The 13,350-nt window shown below is 45.0% G+C and overlaps 1 long non-coding RNA gene across 1 annotated transcript; it reads right to left on the minus strand.

The window, feature by feature from the left end:
• Positions 1 to 8,107: 8,107 nt before the first annotated feature.
• On the minus strand, positions 8,108 to 12,983 carry LOC118690367 (uncharacterized). Its single transcript, XR_004980770.1, has 3 exons — positions 12,956 to 12,983; positions 11,650 to 11,734; positions 8,108 to 8,119 (listed from the first exon to the last, which is right to left on the minus strand). It is a non-coding gene; the product is annotated as an uncharacterized LOC118690367 (long non-coding RNA).
• Between the last annotated feature and the right edge of the window lie 367 nt (positions 12,984 to 13,350).

Consider the following 13,350-nt stretch of genomic DNA (forward strand, 5'->3'; position numbering starts at 1 on the left):
CAGATAGGCTTTCAAAAGGCATTTACAGATGTCTTATTAACAATGTTTCAAGTCTAATACAAATTCATGTACAACTAATTTCAATGTTTATTTTTCTTTAAAACTGTCCTACACTAAATCAGTGCAAACAGAGTCACAAGCACACACTGAAATTGCTGAGAAGCAAGAATGTTCAGTTCCCTGCTGCAGCAGACAGAAATAATTTCATCTCACAGTTCTACTAAACTTCTGATAATACAGAGCCATGAGTCCCATCCTTGGAGAAAAGCACATTTCAGAGCAGAGTTATTAACGGGCACTGCACAACCAGTGCAGGAGAGATTCCTGGAATGCTCCTAAAATGCCAGTACATTTTTTGAATTCCTTTTTTCTAGCCTTTCATTGCTAGACCATCCAGTCATCCTGAATCAGGAAGACTCATGTTTATTTCTAGGAATTATATTTTAGACAGTTGCTTCGAGCTACCGATGCATAATCCTAATTTTTAGTCTATAAAAGTTAAAATTACTAAATCTGGCAAGATGCCATCACAAAAAAAAAAAAAAAATTAAATTGTTGCAATGTAAGAGTACAAGTATATTGTTATTTGTTTCAAAACTAGAAATTAAGCCTCCCTTGCTATTTTGGAAACTCCAGGCTTTGTGCTGAGTCACCTTTTACGGCGTTTCCAGGTACTGATTAACCAAATCAAAAACTGTGTGTTTCACCCCTCTGCCTGGCAATCTATCACAACAAGGCAAAAGTTTCATTTCTACGACTCCCACGCCTTCAGATTAAACAACTATGCAAATGATGCCAAGTCTTTGTTTATCACAGCTTTGTCAGCAAAACAAAATCAGCCAGCAGGTGAATCATGAAATTGCTGTCTGTGTGGATGAGGGCAGCAGAGATGCCTGCTGAACTTCACGCTCCCCAGTCCGTTTCTCCTTCTCCTCTCCTTCACTGTGTGACTGCAGCCCTGCTCATGTGGGCAGATCCCTCCCTGCCTCATCCCCAGCAGAAAGGCACAGCTCACTTGGCTGCAGCTCACAAAGTCCTTTAGGCCTGCCAGGAGAGCCCAGCCTAAGGGGCTGGCTCAGGAGAGTGCCCTTGCTGCCTCCCCCTTCGAGGGAACATGGGGCTTGCTTCCAGGAGGAGAAGTGCATCCATTTCAGTGCCCCCTCCCCTGCCTGCAGAGGGCTCAGGGGGGCTTTTGTTGCAGTTCTGCTCTGCTCTGGAGAAACACTGACAGGGTGGCAGTGCTCAGAGAAGGAGCAGCCATCTGGGCAAGGTTAGGTCACCTTCACAAGAGGAAAGCACATTCCAGCAGCTCATAAAAATGTGGCTCAAGAACACTTTTTCTGTTCCTGGAATGTATCTCATTGCCAAAGAAGGTAGCTACGACCAGGAAAATATTCCATGGGGAGCAAACAAATTCTCCTGCCAAAGCCATTCCTCCCTGCTCCACCCCAGCTGATATTACACAAGTTGAATAATGCATGTCAAGGTATTAAGTAACATGTAAACACTTCCAGTAAATGTTTCTGCTGCAAGCCTTGCCTTAACTGGTATTGCTTCCCCCCTGTGATAATGGAAAAAACATCTTCCTCAGTTCTTCTGCACCTAAAGCTCATTATTAATGAGGCACTTCCCACCAAACATTGGCTGGTAATCTTGCTCTTGCCCCATCTCCAGGGCAGATTTTAAACCTCTTGCAAACTCAGCTCTCTGAGAGATGGCCTCTCCTGAGAGCCTCTATTGGCCCCACAGCCAGCTCTGGGGAAGGCTGGTGTCCCAGGAGAACTGCACTTCTGGGAATCCTCTCAGGAACACATGACAAATTCCAATGGAAGCAAGCTGGGGGTTTTCTCTCCCACCAAGGATGTTTTATAGGAGCCTTGTCTTCCCATCGTTGCCCAACAGTGTTCTCCACTCCAATTTTGAGAATATGTGTTCTCAAATCTTTTCCCAAGGGGAGCCACAGCTCTTTCCAATCTGGTAGAGGAAATCTCCTTGGAATTTAGTAGGCATGCCCACTGCTTGTACAGCATATGCCAATAATTCCTTCTGCTTTACTGGCTGGGACACTCTCAACAGGGGCAAAGGCAGTTCTGAGCCAACTGACCAAAAGAGGCCATGGTTAATCACATCACTGGGATGAAGATGGCTCTTGAATCACCTCCATGAGACTGAGAATCATTAGTCCCAAGGGAGAACCGCCCAAGGAAATTTCTGGGATTTTCCACTGGCATTTGTACTTTCATGAGGGTTTTCTGTAGGAGAGACTGACCTAGGGTCAAGTATCCAAGGAACTCCCAGGGAACAACACCAAATTCCACTCTGAAAAATGCCTGGGCAATAAGTTTGAGCAGAGCTGTTAAGTAAGAAGGTAACCTCATGCATTTTCTATAAGTTTTTCCAAGTATAAATGATTTCATTTGATGCCTGTTAACTGCACAGGGCCGAGAGCTGTGGATTGAGTTGTTTGTTTCCTTTCCATAAGTGTTTTTGTGGCAATTGAACTTGCAGCCCAGCTGAGGATGTGCCACCAGCAGCACTAAACACTACTTAGATCCAAGCCACTGCAATTGGTAAGAAATATGCTCCTGTTTGGTCAATAGATGGAAAGGGAAATGCCAGTGAACAACCTCCTCCAAGCCTCCTCCTCTGTCCCTGCTTACAGCACAGCCTTTTGTGCCTGCTCTCCCACATCTGGGAGAGGAGTAATGGCAACATCTCAGCTCCCAGCTCTGTCTACAACTGCACCATCAGCACAGAGACCACAGAGAGCATGGGAACTGAAATTACACCCACCATGGCAAAATCAGCTCACAGCTACACAGCAACTGCTGGGCACTTCTCAGGAACTCATACAGGCTGAGGGTTTTGTCTGGGCTAATCAGGACAGGCAGAAAGCAAACCCCGTGCCAAGAAGGAGCCTGTCCTGCTCAGAAGATTGCTCAGGAGATGGGTAATGACTGCATTACAGCCATCACAGGAATGCCAGCGTTCAGTAAGGAGTGATTTGATGAAGGGTTTCCAAATGCTACTCCCTGCTGCATTTAGTTCCCCCACAGAAGAACTTTTGGAAAGACCAAACCCTCCACAAACACCTTTGGAGAAAGCTTTGGCCAGCCACGGCTGCTTTCCTAGGAAAGGGTAACTCACTGCAGCCCTAATTCTTCCTTATGCTGTGAAATAACCTTTTTTTGATGAAAGACTAATAAAATAACTGATTTCCAGACTTCTAAAAATGTTAGGGCTAAGTGAACACTCAGAAAGATATTCAGAAAGTCTAGACTTCTCAAGACCTGAGAAGTTCACCTGAAAAGCTGTTTATTTTTCATCCAGAGCACTGAGGGCACTGAAGCTCAGGTACAAATTCCAGGTGCAGATGAAATAGAGATTTTTGGAGCTCACTTGAGTTAGCAATGAATTAAGCATTTAAATTTTACCTTGTAGAATTATGTGTTGAATTTTAACCTTTTACTTAAGAAACCTCTGCCATGGTTCCTAACTACATCACGTTCTAGAGTCTATTTATTCTGTAAATCACTCCATAGAGAGGAATGTGATGACAGCAAAGGAAATGCTTTTGCACTGTCCTTTTTCCCCTCTACCCACCCAAAGCAGAATTGTGCTGCCCAGCTCCTATCCCTCTCCACAGGGACAGGGGAACAAGCAGGACCTGCCACAGCCCCCAGAGCAGCAGCACGTGGGATAAAGCAGGACACACAGAGCCAGGAGGGCTTTCCTGAGGGGGCTCCTGGGTGTGCCCATTGCACACACATACAGATGTGCATAACCCACCCTCCTGCAACTTGACAGCAGCTTGCTCTCAGTACAGCAAGAAATGTGCTACTGTCACACACCGTGAGCTTGTGTCACACACCATGGAGCAGTGTCTGGCAGCAGCAGCAGCTCCCAGCCCTCTCTGCAGGTATCCCACATGCCACCAGGAGCTGGGAGCACACCCATCCAGCAGGAGGGCCAAGACTGGAAGGTGATGGCAGCCTGTAGACATTTGGCATGTGGAAATGTTTACAGAGCTGACTGCACACGGCTCTGCATCCTTATTGCTGTGTGCTCACCCACAGAGCTTGGAGCAGAGAGCTTTGGCAAACCTGTGCCAGCTCAGGGATCCACCCAGACCTCACCCTGCACAGAGCTGCTAAAGCTGAGCTCTGATGTGAGCCCACACAAATCCTTCCTAGCCTTCCTCGTGCCCCCACGCAATGGACACCAACACTCCATCATTGGAACTGAAACTTCAAGGACATCCTTACCGTGCCATTAAACTACATTTAGAATTCCTTTGGTCAAGTACAATTTTCAGTTATGGTGAGGACTACAGGTGTTTCAAAACAGCAAAAAAAGCATCAAGTATCAGCTCTCAAGCACCATTAACCACAGAGCAAATACCTGGAGCAGTCACAATTCAGGAAAAGAAAGCTCTACATCCCAGTGAAAGAAGTCACAATTAATGAAATAGCACCTGTAAACTTCCAAACCATCCTATGCTAATTCCTTCATATAATAGATCCAAAATAACCTCTTAAAACACTATTGTTAAAAATTAGTCTTTTCCTTTGATAATTTAACTTAAAGATGTTTATTTAACCTTTAAATCTTGATTCTATTGCTAAATATTCCTCAGAGAAAAAGTCTCAATAAATGATTAGAGAGATGAATACTTTACCTCTTTTAATCTTAGTCACATCTTAAGCTGCCATTATCACAGATGTATGTTAAAAAGAAATACACTCAGATATGAAAAACAAAGTCCTGTTACAGCATGTCAGGTTTGCTATCAAAGAACATGCCATTGCACTTTTTGGCTTAATAATTTTCAAACCTAAGAACTGATGATGCTCAGCTAAATTATCCATAAAATATGCCTTGAGAAACAGCATGGTTTTGTTTTGCTGTTTTCTCTCCTTCCCCCACAACAACAGCTGGGGGAACAGTCATGCAGTTCCACAGTGGCTTGGCCATATGAACTCTATTAAAAAACTGATTATTTGAAGTTGCTGAAGATCAGGTGATAACCTCCTTCAAAAGATGAAAAAATGTGAACAGACCCTAATTAGTATCTGGTAGAAGTGGGGCTGTTGCACTGTGTAAACGCTGAATTAGAATGATAATGCAGGGAACACAACAAAGGCAGCTTTGTGTTCCTCCCTGCAGCCGGTGACAGCTCCTGCAGGGGCTGCCCCTTGCAGCATGTGGCACTCTGAACACTGGGTTTTGCACACCCTGCTCTGATCTACCTGGCAGGGCTTCTCCAGGGGCTTAAGAGAACAAGCCCCTGTCCCATGCTGCACACCTTGTCTGGGGCAAAGACTTTTCAAGAAATCCTTCTGGGCTGACTGACTCACTCACCTCTCCAACACACCTGCCCATGCACCTGTGGCACTGCCTGCAGAAAGCCCAGCTGGCACCTCTGCTGCTCCCTGGCCTTGCCCAAAACAGGCTCTGTCCCTGCATTTGGGGCTGATGCTGCTGCTCCAGGTGACACTGGAGTGTCACTGCATGGCCAACAGCTGCTCTGCACATCAGGGACAGGCTCTGCCTCCACCAGTGCTGGCACCCAAACACACCAGGGAATGCTGCAGGCCAGGGCTACAATGGACACTGCATGGCATCAGTGCATGGCATCAGTGCATGGCATCACTGTATGGCATCATTGCATGGCATCACTGCATGGCATCACTGTATGGCAGCATTGCATTGGCAGCATTGCATGGCATCATTGCATGGCATCACTGCATGGCATCACTGCATGTCATCACTGCATGGCATCAGTGCATGGCATCATTGCATGGCATCATTGCATGGCATCACTGCATGGCAGCATTGCATGGCATCACTGCATGGCATCACTGCATTGGCAGCATTGCATGGCATCACTGCATGGCATCACTGCATGGCATCACTGCATGGCATCACTGCATTGGCATCACTGCATTGGCATCACTGCATGGCATCACTGCATTGGCATCACTGCATTGGCAGCATTGCATGGCAGCACTGCATGGCATCATTGCATGGCATCACTGCATGGCAGCATTGCATGGCATCACTGCATGGCAGCATTGCATTGGCAGCATTGCATGGCATCACTGCATGGCATCAGTGCATTGGCATCACTGCATGGCATCACTGCATGGCATCACTGCATTGCCATCACTGCATTGCCATCACTGTAGGGCATCACTGCATGCCATCATTGCATTGGCATCACTGCATGCCATCAGTGCATTGGCATCACTGCATTGCCATCACTGAATTGGCATCACTGTATGGCATCACTGCATGGCATCATTGCATGGCATCATTGCATGGCATCCCTGCATTGGCATCACTGCATGGCAGCAGTGCATTGCCATCATTGCATGGCATCCCTGCATTGGCATCACTGCATGGCAGCATTGCATTGGCATCACTGCACTGGCATCACTGCATGGCATCACTGCACTGGCATCATTGTATTGGCATCACTGCACTGGCATCACTGCATGGCAGGTTTCTGCATTGTTGGAATCCTGGCTGCTGAGAATTTTAAACTTTCTGTGCTGAAAGGCACAGACCCACAAGAGAACACTGCATTTGACCTGAGGCTGTGAAGGTTTCCAAAATTGATTGATAGCACTGGGGTTATGAGTGTGTAGTTGGTTAGAAGTGTGTAATATCACAGGGTGGAAAACTTAGAGCTTGGGGTCTTAGAACACAGAAATAAATATGAAGCAAGATGGAGGTTTTAAGGTGGAGGCAGGTTGTTCTTCTTTACCTTCTTCTTCCTTCTTCTCCATGGGTTTGGGTGGTGTTTTGTAATTGGGCAGAAAAGTCTGCACTGGGGGCTCTGTGGGATCAGTTCTTGGGTTCAAAGGGAAAATAATCCAGGTGCCAGCTCTTAACTGGACAGTTTAGTCTTAGGAGACCTTGTACCAAGAGATTGTTGGCCATTTTGTGCCTTGTAATGAAAAGCTGCTGAACTCACAGCAGTGAGACTGTTTGACTGATAAGGAATAATAAACACCTGAGTCCCAACATGAAACTGCTGTCTGGAGTGCCTTCAGTGCAGACCCAGAGGAACCAATAATGCATGGCAGGTTTATTGCCAGCTCCCAGTGACTGTGCTTGCCTCATGCAGGTTTCCTGACAGACACTGAGTGTCTTAATTAGCAACCTGCCTTTTTAATGCCCAGAAAATGACACTGTGTTTGGCACTCTGGCTCTGCAGTGGCTGCTCCCACACAGCCCCACCTGTAACCTTACCCACACAGAAATCCTGCTGAGTCCAACGTTCTTTCCAAGCCAGTCTGCCCCCAGCATATGTCAGCTTCTGTATATTTTGCCCTTTTCCAATTCATCCCATCTGTTTATGGTCTATCTAGTTAAATAAGATTTTCCAAGGTTTCCAAGTCATCTTTTTGCCTTTTTTTTCCTATCTGATGCCCAGTTAATGATATTAAAGGGAAATTTATTAAAGAACTACCTTAATTTCTATTTTATTAAAGAACTATCTTAATTTGAAAATAGCTACTCCATTTCTTTCCACATTTTTTCACCAAACTGGCTGAGTGTGACCTTTGTAAAGGTATTTAGCAGAGGCCTGTCATTTGTCAAATTATTTTTCCAGTTTTTGTCAGCAAGAATTTTGAAATCATTATCAAATTATTTTTGTTACATCAAATTTAAAAAAAAAATGTTCTCTAGCTAAGCTGACATATTTTAGTCTAATTCCTTAAAACTGCATGAGATGAAGTACACAGTGGAAAAAACCCACAGAGGTCTGGTTTGTGACCAAAATTGCACCTTGACGTAAAACAGAAGGGGGAGAAAAATTAAATCTCTTGAATAGCATTTCCCAAGTGTTTATTAAGAATTGCTTGCTTTCTTTGTCTCAAATCCACAGTAGTCTCAAGGCAACAGTGCCACATCTGGGTTTGATGGGCTCTGTTGAAAATGTGTTGGGCCAACCCCTCGTTCTGCTGCCCTGCCATCTCCAGTAGGTTCTGCATCCGTGGCACAAGCAGCCCAAATTATTTATTTCTCCAGCTCTCATTAACCTCTGACTGCTCTGTTGCAATCAGGAGACCAGTTCAAATATCTTCTTACAGTTGCTGCTAAATTGTAACTGTTTGAAAAGATTAAGTGTGACAGGTCAGAGAGAGGAACAAAGAGTTTTATTCATGGAGAATCTTACTAGCCTTCAAAGCCAGTCATATGAGAAATATATGAATACATAGGTTTTTATAGCTTGTGCCTAAATTAGAAACAAGATCAGAAACCTCAACGGCCCTCATGAACTCCTTCCTGTTTCCCCATGCTCTCCTATTCATTTTGGATGACACACTGTCCCCCTTTATTCCTCTTCCTCCCCTTGTCCCTCCTTGTCCCTTGTCACCCCTCTCTGCACATCCTGCTCTGTGACTCTGCGCTCACTTGTGCTGCACTCAGAGAAGAGCACCCCAAGATCTGCCACTCTGGAAATCTGGGAATTACCAGCTGTGAATGTCCCATCTTGCCTCCCCCAAAGAAGCAAAGTGAGTATGAAGCCAGACTCCAGCCCTCCTTAACAAGGGATGTTCAAATACACTTCACAGCAAGGTAAGAAACAAGCAATTTAATGTGGTATGTGACAAAAAAAAAAAAAAACTGGCAAAGCAAAATTCCCAAGGAAAAAGACCATTTCCTCACCCTCTGGCTTTGAACTAGACCAGGATAAGCTAAGTGGGTGAGGCAGAAGTGCTGGCCATTTGACCACCTCGACAGGGGGGAAAGAAAAAAGGAAAAAAAAAAAAGAGGAAAAAAAAGGCAGAAAACAAGTGAAAAGTGTTTGCACATGAATCCTTAGGGCCATCCAAACTGGGAAGGAATGCTAGAAACCAGTTCTGCTTCCAGGATTAATGGCAATTTTCAACAATGGCAATCATTTCTGGAGATATAGTAAAATAGAGATTGTGCCTTTTGACTCAGAGAGAACAGAGAGCAAGAAACAAACTTCTGGCTGGACAAAAAAACTCTTCCTGCAAGAACAACCACCCCTGAAAGAGGTAAAGAGAGCAACAGCAGCTGCTTTGATTTACACTGATGTCACAGAACAGAACTGGAACCAGCCAGTATCTCTAACTGGTACCAATTGCTCCATCAGTGGGTCTAAAGAAGTTAACAGCCTCAGAAGACTGCAATCTCCCTTCTATACAGGAAAGGAAAATCGTTTCTTTTAGAGGAACTCAGAATTTCTCAACCCTAATTCATCTTCTAAAACAGGAAATCCCTGCCAGCACAGGTGGAACTGGCTGGTAACACACTGGCTGTGCAGCTGGGGAATGAAAAATGGGATTTCCGTGCTCCCAGCTCACCCACCAAAACCAGAGCAAGTAAAACAGGCAGCTGAAAAGCTGAAAAGAAGAATGCAAGTGAAAAAAACTGAGAGGGGAATTTAGGAAGTCACTAGGTCATTCCTAAGAAAATTCCCTGCAGCGTTAAGGATGGTTTGAGCCCTTCTGAGGAAGCAGCCCTCACTGAGAGCTGAGCATTATGGCAAAGGAAACTCATCCAAATCTGTATTTCAGGAACCAAAGTCCAGAGGACACTCTGCTGCCTTCTGAAAGAGCCCTGTAATGTGCATGGACAAGTCCAGCTTCCCTCAGCCATCCCTTTGTTCTCTGTAATTGCTATGTTTAAATACAGTTTACACTCTTACTCACTGGACCACATCACAAAAGATGAATGCCAACATAGACATTTCTTTGCCATTGAAATGTTACTTGATTTAAAAGTCAAGACAATAAATAGCCATTTCTTTTTGATACTTACAGCATTATAATTGTGGAGGCATGTAGAAAAGAGGGATATAAGCAATTATTTACCTTGCTACACATTTCTGTCTGTCTAATTGAAGCCAAAAGACTTGGAGACAGGTGAAGATAACACAGGTGCTGGTAGGGTATGCCCTGCACTCTGCTCTGAGCACAGGGCTGTGCTTAAGTTCAGCTTAGGATAAACAGTATTTTTCATGACAGTTTATTTTTTTTTTCTTTTTTATTTTTTGAACAACCTGGTCTAGGGGAAGTTGTCCCTGCCCATGGCTGGGGAGTCAGAACTAGGTGATCTCTAAGGTTCTGTGAGGTCCCTTCCATCCCAGGCCATCCTGTGATGCTGTGACTGGATGACATCAAGCACCACAGAACCATCTGTATCACAAGACAGATTTCAGAGAAACTAAAAAAACATTGTGTCTCAAACAAAACCAACTAAGACAAACAGTAGCACCCAAGCTTTGTTTAGACTAGGGGAAGTCCAGCAAGGCAGTGATAAAAGAGCTGTCAGGGTGGGGTACTGCAAGGTGTGTTTTCACCAGAGGAGCAGTGCTCTCAGTACTTCCAGCCATAGGAAGTGACCCTCACTGTCTGATGTGCCAGACCAAGTGGGTAACCAGCAAAACCAGATTAATTTACTTGAACTACAAGTACACACTCAACACTTGCTCACTGGGGGAAAAGATAAATATACTTACTCTTAATAAAAATAACACTAGGAGAGCATGACATTTTTTCCTACACACACAGAAGTTCTCTCTAGACTATTAGAAGGCTAACTTTTCTCACCCATGCATTTCAGTCAATATAACAGGTTACTTTCTCAGGAGTTTGTATTTCATTGCCCCATTTTGACAGGCCATTGAGCCCACAGGACACTGCTGGAGTCCATATGGTTTTGTACTGCACAGCAAAGCAGGCCATGCTTGGAAATGCCCTGAATACATGCAGAGGAGGCAGAAAAACGAGCAAGACCACTCAGCTGGGCTTTCATTTCAGCCTGGATGCCATGTTCCAGCAAGAAAGTCACACACATTCTCCAGAGCAGGCATCAGGCAGAGCCACAGAAGCTCAGGGGCTCACAATTCAGGGCTGCCACGTGCACTGGCAGTGCCACTTAGAGCTGTGAGTAACCTGCACAGGAGCTGCTCCAAAATGTGCACGTGCCCTCCAGCAGCCCCACAGCCATCCCCAGGCTGGCTCTGTGCTTCAGGCTGCTACACTCAATATTGAAGGTAAATGTATAGGAACAACTGAAAACTATTTTCCTCCTGGCCTACTAGTGAAGTGCTTAATTGAAGAAGACAAAGATTTAACAGGCGTGTTCTTCCCCTTAAGATGGATTGGTAAAACACAGAATTTAATGTTAGGTAACTGCAGAAGTGAGATAATGTCATGATGTTTTGCTTTCTACAAGATAAAAGGAAAACCCTGGTTGCTATATTAAGAGAGGAAATAATTTTAAATAAATATCTTAACTTCCTGGCAAATTACAAGGTTTAGGTCAGCTCTAAAAGGAATTCATGTCAGCTAGAATAAGACATCTATGTGAAAGATTAATGAGAATGAAAACCAACCTCTTAAAAAAGTAGAAGTAATGCTTGTTGAATTTATCATCACCTGTAAGACTGGTTATGTTAATAATCCTTCATGTTATGCCAGGTAGACTGAAAATAATTAATAGCTCACAACCTTCCCACAGAAGTTTCAGTGCCAATGTTGTTTTGACTGTTGACAATAAATACAAAGTATAATCCCAAATATTTAGGCCTTCAACGTAAACTCCTTATATCTGAGCAACTTCCATGGAAAGTTAATAAGAAATCTACCAGTTCAGCATTACCTGTGAGCTCCTGGATCACAGCCTCAGCAGGGAATTTCAGCCTCGCTGTTCACAGCTCCTCAATGAAGTTCACTGTGCTCACGACCTGGAGAGGCAGATCTGATGTTACACTCAGGGCTCCTGAGCTGAGCTCTGCTGAGCCACCAGCAATGCTCAGGAGTCAGAGGTGAGAACCAGGGTGCTGCCAAAGCCTGGCTGATTGTGCTGCTCAGGGCTGCTGTGAAATCCTCAGGGCTCTTTGTCCCACGTGCAAGCTCTTTCACAGCTGTGAAACAATGCTCACCTCAAAGCAGCAACAAGGAACGTCTGCGAGGACACAGGACCGTGAGAGAGGGTGGAGAGGAAGAGAAGGAAATGGAGAATAAAGCAAAAGATGGAAGGGAGGAAGGTTGTTTATACGCTTACAAAATCTCTAAAATAGTCACAGCCCAGAGAGATGCAGGTGGCAAACTGATCTCATTAGAGAAACCACAATGGTTCAGAGACAAGGATTCGTTCGTTTCTGCCAGGATCCTGTTTCCAGCACTGCTCATACCCAGATGCTGCACAGGAAGGTTCCCAGCCACACTGTTTGACAGACTTTAATGTGATTCCTGAAGGACAAGCCAGAAATATTTGGCTAAAATTCATTGCCAAGTTAGACAACCACTACACAAGGAAGAAATAAAATCCGCTATATAGAACAAGACACCCATGGTTATCAAGTTTAAAACCCACTCATGGCATTTTTCCTTGGAAACAGCACTTGGTGCAGCACACAGCATCCCTGCAGAACTTCCACAGCCAAAACACTCTGACACAGGCCTCAAAAGTGTGAGAAATAAACCTGGCTGCTCACTGCTCTGTTAGCCTAGGAACCGGGCAACTGCTGTGCAACCAGCACCAATGCACTGAGGCGTGCAAGGACTGCAGTATGCACCTGCAGCATGCAGACTTTTGGGGCAAAGCAGAAAGATTTACACATCCACCCACTCCTAGGGAAGGGAGTGCCCCATCAGGATAACGTAGCAGTCAGTGCTTCACTCATGGATGCTGTCGAGGCAAGAAATGGACAAGACTGACTGCCTTCATTCCTCATCTCTCCATTAATACTGGATCTTAGGAACTGCTGCTCAGGGCTAGTCAAAAAACTCTCTTCATGATGTTTTTTCTATTGAAAATTGTGTGTTTGTCCTTGGGGGGGGGGGGGGGGGAAGGGCTTTCCCATTAAAGGCCCTCACTCTGTGTAGTATTTAATTTCTAAAAACACCAAGACCTACTATGTTTTTGTTTTCAACAAAACCTTGTTTTTGAAGTGGTGCCTCACCGGAGCTGTGGTTCAGTTGCCAGAGCACACCTCCCACAAGGTGTGAGATCATCCAGAGAGGAGGTGATGACACCACTGAGGAGATGCAGCCTGGCCAGGGAAGCCAGGCTGCAGCTGAGTCAAAGCTGTCAATCAAAAAGTATTCACAATTTTAGAAAGTCTATTGCAAACTTTGACCAAAGCAATGTGTTTCGCTTCAAATTCTTCTGCAAAATAATGTATTTGGTGATCATGTCTGTTCCTCACCATTTCTGGGCACTCCTGAAGTGCCACTCATAAAAGTGGAGTGAGCAGGACACTGGAGGCTCCAGCAACAGCAGCCATACCCATCACTGCCAGCCAGACTCCTTCCATGCCTGGGAATGGCAAGGGGATTCTTCCCCTCCTCAAGCATC

Source organism: Molothrus ater, chromosome 10 (genome assembly GCF_012460135.2).
Source record: "Molothrus ater isolate BHLD 08-10-18 breed brown headed cowbird chromosome 10, BPBGC_Mater_1.1, whole genome shotgun sequence".
Taxonomy (NCBI): Eukaryota; Metazoa; Chordata; class Aves; order Passeriformes; family Icteridae; genus Molothrus; species Molothrus ater.